The following is a 13,019-nucleotide window of genomic DNA, read 5'->3' as shown; positions in this document are numbered from 1 at the left end:
GGAAGGAATACTTCGAGGACCTCCTTAATATCAATGGCACATCTTCTGCTGAGGAAGCAGAGTGTTGGGAAGAGGAGGACAACTCGTTTATATTTGAGGGTGAGGTCACTGAGGCAGTAAAACAACTCCTTGGTTGCAGGGCCCCTGGGGTGGATGAGGATCGCCCTGAGTTGCTAAGGGCTTTGGGTGTTGTAGGGCAGTCTTGGTTGACACACCTCCAAATGTTCCATGGAGATCGGGGGCGGTACATCTGGACTGCTAGACCAGAGTGGTGGTTCACATCTTTAAGAACGGGGACCGGAGGGTGTATTCCAACTATAGGGGGATCACACTCCTCAGCCTCCCTGGGAAAGTCTATGCCAGTGTTGGAAAGAAGAGTCCGTTTGTTAGTCGAATCTTAAATACAGGAGGAACAAAGCGATTTTCGTCCTGGTCGTGAAGAACTTGCAACTTAGAAATGTATTTATTGTCATTGTACAGTGTAACACTGGACCAGCTCTTTAGCCTCTCAAGGATACTTGGGGGTGCATGGGAGTTTGTCCAACTAGTCCACATGTGTTTTGTGGACTTGGAAAAGACATTCGACTGTGTCCCTCAGAGTGTGGGAGGTGCTTTGGTAGTATTGATTGTCTTGCCCATTGCTACAGGCTATTCAATCCTTATACAACCATTGCAAGAGCTTGGTGCCCATAGCGGTCATCTGGTTCTGTTGGCTTTATGGGGTGGTTTCCAGCTCGCACTGGAAAGGTTCACAGCTGAGTTTAAAGTGGTGGAAATGAGAATCAGCACCTCCAAATCTGAGGCCATGGTCCTGAGCTGGAAAAGGGTGGAGTGCCCACTCCGGGTCATGGATGAGTTCCTGCCCCAAGTAGAGGAGTTCAAGTATCTTGTTCCCAAGTGATGGGAGAAAGGAATGGGAGATCAACAGATGTATTGGTGCTGCGGCTGCAGTGATGCAGACACTATTCTGGTCCGTCGTGGTGAAGAGAGAGCGGAGCATAAAAGCAAAGCTCTCGATCTACCGATTGATTACTACCTTCACCTATGGTCACGAGATGTTGTGACCGAACGAACGAGATTGCAGATACAAGCGGCGGAAATGGCTCCCTCTGAAGGGTGGCTGGCCTCTCCCTTCGCGATAAGGTGAGGAGTTCGGCCACCCAGGAGGGGCTCAAAGTAGAGCCGCTGCTCCTCCACATCGAAAGGAGTCAGTTGAGGCTGTGAGGGCATCTCATAAGGATGCCTCCTGGGTGAGGTGTTCCAGGCATGTCCCACTGGGAGGAGGCCCCAGGGCAGACACAGGGCACACTGGAGAGTTTATATCTCTTGGCTGGTCTGGGAACGTATTGGTGTTCCCCTGGACAAGCTGGAGGAGATGGCTAGAGAGAGGGAGGTCTGAGCTTCTCTGCTGATGCTGCTGCCCCCGTGACCTGGCCCCAGATAAGCAGAAGAAGATTGATGGAAAGATGACTAACATTGCTTTAGGTTAAATATTGCTACTTTTAATTGGATACCAAATTAGGGAAAGTTCTTCTATGTCTTATTTATATTAACTAAGTTGAGCTTTTTTCATCATTCTGAGCCAGGAAAATATGCTTTCTACCAAATATGCATATTTTGATCCTATCTGAATTTGCTACTAAACAACTGTGATAAATCATCACCAGTGAGAAGAAAGCTAAACCACAAGTGCATCTTTAAAGACACATAAGGAACGATCAGGATGATTGAGGTTTCCATTTAAAATTTCTCCCTTTTATACATAACTGATGTTCTGTTATGAATTTTATTCGTTTAGAACAAATTCAAATAAATGTCCATTTTCCAACATTCTTTACATTTCTAAAGAATTTAGCACATTTCATGTTCATTATATACAGAAGTCAAACAGTTTAATCACGTCTATTGAAGTATAATAGTCAAACCTCTCATGGATAAGTTTACCTTAAAGTTCTTATCACCATTCTGACACCAATATGCATCATTTTTAAAGTAAAGTTTCTACTTTGTGATAAAACTCAATAGAAATAGGAGACATAGTAAACTCAACAGTGTCAAGTGTGCCAGTGAGAAGTTACCTTGTCTGTCACGATCTGGTACAGGGATTCAAGCGCAGAGCGGTAAGGTATCTCCAAGGTGTGGTTTATTTACAGTGCAGTGCAATATATGTACAGTGAAGGGATCCAAAACTCCGGGGGGAAATCACAGGGTAACTCGCTCACGTCTTCTTCTCTCACACTCACACACTTTCCCGCAGCAGGGAGGTCGCAGGTCCGGGGGGGGGGGATCTGAAGCAGACGAGAAGGCAGGTCACCAACTAATCACAAGTCACGGATATGAAGCACAAGAGCTGTGAGAACACAAACGTTAGGGGTACAATCATCCAGCGACGAGAGGATCTGTGTTCCAGCCTCAAATAGTGCTCCCGGTGATGATGGGTGAGTGTTGTCAGGTGTGTGTGTGGGCCAAGGGCGGGAGCCCACAGTGAGCTCCGCCCAGGCAGAGAGGGAGAAAACAGCAACAGCAATTGTAGCCTTGTGGGGCCGACCGGGCAGGCACGGAGACCATGACAGTACCCCCCCCTCAACGGGAGCCTCCCGGTGACCCACCAGGCTTACCTGGATGCCTGCGGTGGAAGTCCCGGAGCATGGCACCATCCAGGACAGCAGCTCGAGGCACCCAGGAGCGTTCCTCTATCCCGTAGCCCTCCCAGTCAACCAGGTACTGAAAACCCCGACCCCGGCGCCGGGAGTCCATGATGCGGGTGATATTGTAGACCAGCTGACCATCCACGAGCCGGGGGGGCGGCGGGGCCCTGGAGGGAGGGCACAACGGGCTGGAGAGCACCGGCTTGACCTGAGACACATGAAAGACATTGTGAATGCGCATGTTGCGCGGCAGCTTGAGGCGGACAGACACAGGGTTCACAATGGCCTCAACGGGAAAAGGGCCAATAAATTGAGGAGACAGCTTCTTCCACTCAGTCCGTAGTGGCACAAAACGGGTAGCCAGCCATACTTGTTGACCGATGGTGTACACGGGGGCCGGTGTCCGGTGACGGTCAGCGAGGGTCTTGTTCCGCTCCTTAGTACGGAGCAGGGCAGCCTGAGTCGCCCGCCAGGCACGACGGCACCCGCGGAGGTGAGCCTGTACAGAAGGAACGGAGTGCTCACCTTCGATGGCCGGGAGCAAAGGTGGTTGATAGCCCAGGGACGCTTCGAAGGGAGACTTGCCCGTGGCGGAGGATGTGTGGCTGTTGTGGGCGTATTCGATCCATGGAAGCTGTTCACTCCAGGTCGATTGGTTGTGCGAAGTGACACAGCGGAGGGCAGCTTCCAGCTCCTGGTTGGCCCGCTCCGATTGCCCGTTACTCTGTGGATGGAAACCGGAAGACAGACTGACCTTGGCCCCCAGTGCGGAGCAGAACTCCCTCCAAACACAGGACGTGAATTGCGGCCCCCTATCCGAGACGATGTCCTCGGGGATCCCGTGAAGACGGAACACATGGGAGGTGAGGAGCCGGGCCGTCTCCAAGGCAGAGGGGAGCTTCGGGAGGGCGACGAAGTGTGCAGCTTTGGAGAAACGATCGATAATGGTAAGTATGGCGGTGTTACCAGCGGAGGGCGGCAGGCCCGTGACAAAGTCCAAAGAAACATGGGACCATGGTCGAGCTGGTGTAGGGAGAGGCTGCAGAAGACCCGGTGGAGGGCGGTTCGAAAGCTTATTCCGGGCGCAGGTCGAACAGGCGGCTACATACTCCTTGGCATCCCTAGTCATAGCAGGCCACCAGAAGTAACGTCGGAGGAACGAGCAGGTGCGGAGGACCCCGGGATGGCATGAAAAGCGGGCGGTGTGAGCCCACTGGAGAACCTGAGAGCGGACGGCTGAAGGAACGAAGAGGCGACCAGGTGGACCAGTGCCAGGATCCGGTTCGGTCTCCTGCGCCTCTTGGATGAGCCCCTCGATCTCCCAGGAGATGGCTCCAATTACGCAGGCGGCTGGGAGGACAGGCTCAGGGTCCGAGTCCTCCCCAGTGATGGAGAATTGCCTGGACAGGGCGTCTGGCTTTACGTTCCGTGTTCCTGGCCTGTAGGTGATAGTGAAGTCAAAACGAGCGAAAAACAGTGCCCACCTGGCTTGCCGGGAATTGAGACGTCTAGCCGAGCGCAGGTACTCCAGATTCTTGTGATCCGTCCAGACGATGAATGGTTGTGCTGCTCCCTCCAACCAATGTCTCCACTCCTCCAGGGCCAGCTTGACGGCCAGAAGCTCCCGGTCCCCGATGTCATAGTTACACTCTGCTGGGGAGAGACGGCGAGAATAAAAGGCACACGGGTGCAGCTTACCGTCCATCTGTTGAGACAGAACTGCCCCAACCCCGGAGTCCGACGCGTCCACTTCCACAACGAACTGCCGTGTAAGGTCCGGTTGCCGGAGTATGGGAGCGGTGGTGAACCTGTCCTTGAGCAGGGCGAAGGCTCGCTGAGCGGCAGAATCCCACTGGAAGGGAACCTTGGGAGAGGTGAGTTTAGTGAGAGGGAGAGCGATTCTGCTGAAATCACGAATGAACCGTCTGTAAAAGTTGGCGAATCCCAAAAAACGTTGCACTTGGCGGCGATCAGGAGGAGTAGGCCATTCCACCACAGCCCGCACTTTCTCCGGATCAGTCCGCAAGTCCCCCTTCTCGATAATGTGGCCCAGAAAACTCACTGACGCCACGTGGAAATCGCACTTCTCCCCCTTCACAAAGAGCCGGTTCTCCAGAAGGCGCAGCAGGACCTGCCGGACATGGACCTTGTGCTCCTCGAGTGTCTTAGAAAAGATCAAGATGTCATCCAAGTACACAAATACACAACGGTTAACAAAATCACGAAGGACATCATTAACCATCGCCTGAAACACTGCGGGGGCGTTAGTCAGCCCAAACGGCATCACGAGATACTCAAAGTGGCCCCGATGCGTATTGAACGCGGTCTTCCACTCATCCCCCTCCCTGATGCGCACCAGGTGGTAAGCGTTGCGCAGATCCAGCTTGGTAAAGACGGTCATGCCTTGAAGCAGTTCAAAGGCGGAGGAAAGCAACGGCAAAGGGTATTTGTTCTTAACAGTGATCTGATTAAGGCCCCGAAAGTCAATACACGGCCGCAGCGAACCATCCTTCTTATCCACGAAAAAAAACCCAGCCGCGACAGGGGAAGAGGAGGGGCGAATCAACCCTGCCGCCAGCGACTCCGAGATGTAACGCTCCATAGCATCCCTCTCAGGCCGGGAGAGGCTGTACAGGCGGCTAGACGGCAGCGGAGCTCCAGGAAGAAGATCGACGGCACAATCGTACGGGCGGTGCGGGGGAAGGGACCGCGCCCGATCCTTACAAAAAACATCCCGCAGATCATGATAAACCCGCGGAACCATCGAGAGGTCCGGGGCGTCCGACGGCGAGGCCGTGGGTGGGAGCGAAATGGGGGAAGCCGCAGCCCGGAGGCAGTTCATATGGCAGGCCACACTCCAACCTAGTACGGCACCCTTCTCCCAGTCGATATGCGGGTTGTGGAGGACAAGCCAGGGGTGACCCAGAACCAGCGGAGTGAGAGGAGCCTTAAACGAAAAAAAACAAATCCTTTCTGCGTGATTTCCAGAGAGAGATAATGAAAGGAATTCAGAAACATGAGTGATGTCAGGCAGGCGCTGGCCCGACAGTGCGTGAACGCGGAGGGGGCGTGACAGAGGCTCCAAGGCGATGTTCAGTTTGGCGGCGAGTGAGGTGTCAATAAAGTTCTGCTCAGCCCCAGAGTCAATGAGAACGGAGAGAGAATGAGAAACAGTCCGAACACGCAGAGTAGCCGGCAAAAGAAGCCTGGGGAGAGGGCTTTCACTCGACAGATCGCCCACCAGCACCCTCACGATCACTGGTGAGCGCGTCCTTTTGCCAGCGTTGGGCAGGAGGAGACAGAGTGGCCTTTACGGCTGCAATAAACGCACTCACCGGAGGCAAGACGGCGCTGGCGCTCCGCGGGCGACAGCCGTGAGCGCCCAAGCTGCATGGGCTCTTCCCCATCCCCGGTGTCGGCGTCACACGACCCATGGGCTGCAGTAGGGGTCCCACAAAAGTCCAGCGGGGCATGCCCCGAACGCGCGCGTGCGCTCCGATGTGCGCGCACCTGATCGTCCACCCGCATACACAAAACCAGAAGCGCATCCAGGGAGGAAGGCAGTTCACGGAGCATTAGTTCATTCTTTATTTCCTCATTAATATTAGTGAGCAATGCACTTTTAAGGGCCTCTTCCCCCCATTTCGCCTGTTCAGCCAAGGTAGAAAAGTCAATAGAAAAATCAGCCATGCTGCGTTTACCTTGTTTAAGCGCAAGCAAGCGCTGGCCGGCGGTGGCAGTTGTGGCTTTCCTGTCAAACACACCTTTAAACTTAGTAAGAAAGTCAGAAAAGGTGATGTCCGGCTCCGCCTGAAGCGCAGCTTGAGCCCAGGTTAGAGCACGGTCCTGGAGTAACTGGACGATATAAGCGATTTTTGCACCATCAGTAGAAAAGGTTTGCGGTTGCTGGCGAAACTGAAGGGCACACTGAATGAGAAAACCAGCACATTTATCAATCTCTCCCGTGAAAGCCCTGGGAGTAGGGAGGAATCTGTCAACGTGAACAGGTGGCGCGACACTTACAGCTGGAACTGGCGCCTCCAACGGAGGAGCGGCGACCAGAGGAGCGGCCGGTAGCGGTGTTAGCCGAGCCACGGCCTGTGTGAGGTTCGCGAGCTCTGCTCGAAGGTGAATGAACATCTGCTCGTGGCGTGCCAGCATCGCGGCCAAAGTGGCGAGGGTGGGAGTCGAGACCGCTGGGTCTGCTGAATCCATTTCCGTGGCTGGATGATTCTGTCACGATCTGGTACAGGGATTCAAGCGCAGAGCGGTAAGGTATCTCCAAGGTGTGGTTTATTTACAGTGCAGTGCAATATATGTACAGTGAAGGGATCCAAAACTCCGGGGGGAAATCACAGGGTAACTCGCTCACGTCTTCTTCTCTCACACTCACACACTTTCCCGCAGCAGGGAGGTCGCAGGTCCGGGGGGGGGGGGGATCTGAAGCAGACGAGAAGGCAGGTCACCAACTAATCACAAGTCACGGATATGAAGCACAAGAGCTGTGAGAACACTAACGTTAGGGGTACAATCATCCAGCGACGAGAGGATCTGTGTTCCAGCCTCAAATAGTGCTCCCGGTGATGATGGGTGAGTGTTGTCAGGTGTGTGTGTGGGCCAAGGGCGGGAGCCCACAGTGAGCTCCGCCCAGGCAGAGAGGGAGAAAACAGCAACAGCAATTGTAGCCTTGTGGGGCCGACCGGGCAGGCACGGAGACCATGACATTGTCAGAGTGTTTATTGAAAAAGTCTCTTATGTTCATCTTCCTGTGGACTTTTGACTTTGACCTAAATAAAAAGGTATTCACATTATCACTTAGCAAATAACACAACAGCAATGAGACATGATTTATTGTTGAATACCCACATTCTCATCAAGCTCATGTTTGTGATGCATATTTCTTCTTCACAGAAAAACATTTCCGTGTTTGCACATGTATCATGAAGATTGTTCCAATTTAGCATTGCCATATTTTGTCCTTCAGCCCTGCTAGTATGCACTTATGAGTGTGCATACTAGCAGTTGGTCTCTGCTTTTGGGTGGATGGTCAGGATAGAGGCCACTGGGATTGAAGGTAGATGGCACAATCAAGTGTCAGATTCAAGAAATAAAGGTGTCATGACATATCCATGTTAGACAGTGAAGAGCAATGTTTACCTCAAATATGAAAAACCCAATGTGGAGGTTTTGCACCAGGTGACTGTTCCTTTTTTCAGGCTTTTGAATGAGTGACACCATTATGTTTTTATCGCCATCTTTGTCTGAGCCACTGCAAAATTTGAAACGACACTGTGGTTTGGTCCAGAAACTGTCTTTCCTGGGAAAATTAAAAAGTGTTTACTGCAGCCGCCTCTCTATGGCGTGACGCAACCCTTCCCCAGGGTTCTTCCACCACAGATCACACAGGTTGTAAATTTTATCCATTATCTCCCTCCTGAGCGTCTCCTCAGAGTCCGCTGGGTCCATGTGTGGCTGGATCATTCTGTCACGGTCTGTGGTGGCAGACCATGGGTATGTGGCGAAGTAAGACCCAAAATGCAGGACACTTTAATGCAAGCAGTGCGTTTATTTACAGTAACTGATAGCAGTCATGGTTATAAGCTTTTATTACAGTCACTTTATAAATGCCTCTATAAAAGGATTAAGGTCCTTTCAGTTGCTTTGGCAGATGTTTAAACCGCTGTCTCTGGGTAAATTCTGACGAAATTATACCACAGCAGGATATAGTTATATAACTTTATAGGTGTTTAGTGAAAGGAATGAAAATAAGTCCTCATGTATGAGTGAGTATAGGGCAGCAGAAGTATCAGGGACATTAAGCCAATGCTGGTGCTTCTGTGTGGTGTAGTTCTACTTACCCTGGGAGGTGTACCACAGCCCATCAGTGTGTTTGATTTGCCAGTTCTGCAGATCAGCCTCCACAGGCTTGGACTCGGTTGTGACAGCTCGATGTTAATGTGGACGCCGCCGGTGAAGTCCATCATAGCCTCTGAAGGAGTTCCAGCAATCATGTCAGAGTAGGAGCCACAAACCCTGACAAAATAATAGTTTGTTTGTTTTTTTACAGATATTTAGAGAAATCACACCTTCAACTCTCATTATGTCTAAGATTAAGACTGCATACTTGGCATAGGCTTTCTCCAGGAGAGCAGGCCAGAACTCATTTTGGTTTTTGGAATGAAAAAGATTAGTCTGCCATTGATTGTTGGTAGTTTGTCATCAATGACCACATCCTCCCACTGCCCAAATCTCCAGAACTGGGGAAAAAAAAGAATGAATCTAGTTTGCCACTCTTGATTTATTATTCAAAAAATGTCTTGTAGCGTGTTGGGGCTCAACCTCGGTCTGTAAAAGTGATGATAGATGAAATGATGTTTTAGGCCAGGGATTTTATTCCCTTTCAGGCCAATCTATTTATTGGGATGTGTTTAGCAAAATAGCAAGTTACTTCCTCCCTTTGGCCCTAAAAGTTGGAGATTCTGCATTTACGTTGGATGGGCAGCAGGCAAAGGCGGGGACTGTGACTTACTGTCCTCTGGTATCATAAACCAGTCATTTATGAGGTTACAATTACACACAGTTTAGTTTTAACATGAAAATGTGTTAAAATAAAATATAAGCAGTAAAAGAATTTTAAACCATGTAGCACATGCTTGTTAGCTAGTTCATTCTGCTGTGGTTAAAATACAAACAAAAAGCAACATCTCAAAAATAAATAAATAAATAAATCGGTGAGTATTTTTGATAGGTGTGTTTTTATTGAACACAAGTAGTGATCAATAAAAATATATCTGTCAAAAAATTATAATCAGATGTGTTGTTAGATGTTGGTATTTACACTGAAGTGAAAAATCCCACAGTTATTCTCATCAGCAGTTTCCTGTTCAAAAATATTCTCATGGTTACTAGAGGAAATCATGTGAGGAGAACAATAAATATATATTCATATATATTCACGAATACATTTCACCTATGAAGTTTCCTTGACCAAAATCAAACCTGGAGACTCCGTCAAGTACAAAGGCTGGAAAACAAACAATTTCCTGAAAAAGGGAGAGTGCTGATCAGAGAGTAAAGCTCTGAAAGTCTTAAAAGAAAGGATGCAAATTTCTTTGTTAGTGTATCCTTCACAAAAATGTGCATATATTCATGCACACTGAAATAATCTTTCAATTGTTATAAGAGTCACAATAGCATGTTGAAGACTGTTTTGGTTGAACCACACTAAAAAACATCCCTGAAATCTGTTTGTATTTCTAATACAAGATATTGCTTGTATTAGAAACAGTGTATCAAATATCTGTTTCCAGCTGTGACAAACTAAACCAGAAACCTGACTGTGCTGTTTTTGAACCGTGGAATAAGAAATTCTACGTGTAGTGAGACTCAATCTAAATGCAGTGAAAGTACTAAAACTGAATTGCTCTTTTAAAAAATTTGCTCAACATTTTAGTAACATTTTACAATATTAGGATATATACTTCACCTAATATTCACATTTTAGGTGAACCATCAGCTCTACTTTCAAAACACTCACTACTGGTCTCCGTGCTGCAGCTCGGTTTCAGGGTGTTGGCAAGATTCTTACTGCCTAAGCCATCTTTATGTAAAGTAACAATTCTTTTTTCCCATGATTTTGCTATGGTGTGCCATGTTAAACTTCCAGTGACCAGTATGAGAGAGTGTGGTAGCAAATTCAACACACCTATTTCCCATTTGCACCTGGAACCTTGTAACACTCATGAGTCACATTACGCCAGGAAAGGAAAATAGCTAATTGGGCACAATTTGGACATTTTCACTTAGGGGTGTGCTCACTTTTGTTGCCAGAGGTTTAAGCAATAATGGCTGTGTGCGTTATTTAAACGGGACAGCAAATTTACACAGTTATAGAAGCTGTATACTTTAATACATTGTACCAAAGTGTCATATCTTCAGTTTTGTCCCATGAAAACATAACAAAATATTTACAAAAAATTGTAGGGGGTTGCACTCACTTTTGTGAGATACTGTGTATATGAAATGTACAGATATACAAATCCAGGAAAAAAAAGAAAAAAGGAAATAAATATGCAAATAAATAATGTTGTGTGTTTACAGTTTTGGTTATTGCATGTAAAAATAAGTATTACATAGTGGTGGTTAATAGTGGGAAGTCCTTGGAGTGCGGGGTGGAACTGTGTTATCAAGGAACCGAAAGGTGGACCCTCTCCAAACACTCCCTGTTGATGCTGAGGAGGACTAAGTGCTGTGCCTCCTGAAATCAACAATGACCTCTTTGGTTTCAATCACGAAAACGCAAACTTGACACAGAGAGATAGACAGAAAGAATATGACACATGAAACAGAGAAGACAGTGACTTAAACTAATGGCCAGAACACCAAATAAAGTAAAGAGAACAAAACCAAGAATAACCCTTAATACAAAATCAACCAAGCACAACTCAAAAACCCAAATAATTCATATATTTAGCAAAACAAAACAGAAAAAGAAAAAGCTGGGTCAAAATTGACCCAGAACCATGACAGTTTATTTCCTCTGCCAGCTGCACACAGCGCAGCCTCTGTGGTTTATGATGTCTTGTAGGTGGAAACTAGCGAGATAACTTCCTGCTAAGTTTTAACTGCATTAAATTTAATGCATTCGGTTTTCATGGATGCCTGGATGTTAAACTTAATTGTTACCTGGTAAAGCAGCAACGCGTATACCACATAAAATCGATTCGAGGTCAGCAAGCACAACCTGAATTCATACAGGTGCATTACTGATTTTTCAATGTTCCTTCATTGTTCCTTCAATTGCTCCTGCAGTCAGCTAAGACTGAAGAAGTCACTTGGATGAGTGACAAAACGTTTCTCCCACAAAACGCTACGTCCAGATGAACAGAATCAACTTTTGGAGATTTACTTTTCTGGATGATTGAGAATGCATCAACCCAATTACTGATTTTTGAGAAGATTAAAGGACTTGAAGTGGGCTTTATAGTGCAAAAAATATGGTAGTAAAGCTTTGTTAAGCAAGTAACATCACTATCTTTTACTGCACATGTACACAAGCAAATTACCTTTTCAGTTAACCGATGAAGTCAGTTTTTATGTGAGTAAATATTTTACTTATCATTATCAAAATAAATGCCAACTACCGGTACCATGGCAGTCCTGTAAGTGTAATCAGACTTACTCAAGGTTGTTCAAATATCTAAAACATTTTATATTTAGCAGACAACATACAACAACAGAGTTACATATTTGCACTGAAGTCAAGAAAACTTTTGGGTTATTCTTTCCTCTTGCTTGCTTTTCAGTATCAAGGATTATTCACTCACTGTAACGGTCATGAGAGCTGAAAATGTTTGGCTCTGCCTTCTGATTATTTTCATTCATGTGATGTTTTAATAAAAAACAGAAAGCTGTATACAGAACATTGCACCTGTACATTCAGAAGTGAAAGGGACTAACATGACTTGTGTTGCGACCCAGTGATGTGTGTGTTGTGTTATGCCTCCCACGGGGGGGATGGCTGTGGGTATCTTTCCCCTTTTTCTCTCCTAGGAGGTGGAAACCTGGGCGTGGCTGCTGGGTATCCGGGTGGAGTCTCTGCCTGTCCTGTGTGGATCCTGTGTGGATAATTGATGGACCACCTCCGGTACTTAAGGACTTAACGACAGCCACCTGGAAGCTCTCCCCGAGCCTCCACCACTCGACCAAGAACCTGTGTGATGATCTATGTTAGTGCAGTGTAGAGTTTTGAGTGTATATCTGGTTGGGATGTCTACTTGGTTGTAAATAGTGTAAATAGTATATCTGGGTGGGATGGCTATTATATTGTAAATAATTGTAAATAGATTGTCAAATAGTGATCACGGGTTGGTTCACCTGATATATCACTGTCACTGCCGCAGCCTTGTAGGCGTGAGAAGCCGTTTTTTTTTTTTAACACGTTTTCTCCTGTTTTTTCCCTTAGAAAGGTAGGTAAGCGACTTGTCTTTTGTTTGGCTTCTTTTTATTTTGGTGTAGGGAAGCGTAGGGATCGCTAGGGAGTTTTGTTTGTTGTTTTGGCATTGCTCACTGCCGACGAAAATAAACGGCTGCTTACCACTTGAACGGTATTGTTGTCGGTGTACTTACTTGGGTGGGGAGTGGGGGGGGCTAACCCTTGTGTTGCGTTTTTTCACTCGCTTGGACTACAAACGTAACACTTGTGTGTAAACACCTATAAAACTAACCCTGCAGGTTCAAGGGTAATTCCAAGGAAAGTGGTGGAGTTTAAGTGAAATTTCCATAGTAAGGTAAGGAGGAGCCACAACCTGTCCTGGCTGATTTAGGGGATTGTGGGCATTAAGACTGAAGCCTGTCCACTCTTACCTGCAG

The sequence above is a fragment of the Aulonocara stuartgranti genome (assembly GCF_965226115.1).
Source record: "Aulonocara stuartgranti genome assembly, chromosome: 19".
Taxonomy (NCBI): Eukaryota; Metazoa; Chordata; class Actinopteri; order Cichliformes; family Cichlidae; genus Aulonocara; species Aulonocara stuartgranti.
Note: the sequence above shows the minus strand (reverse complement) of the source record.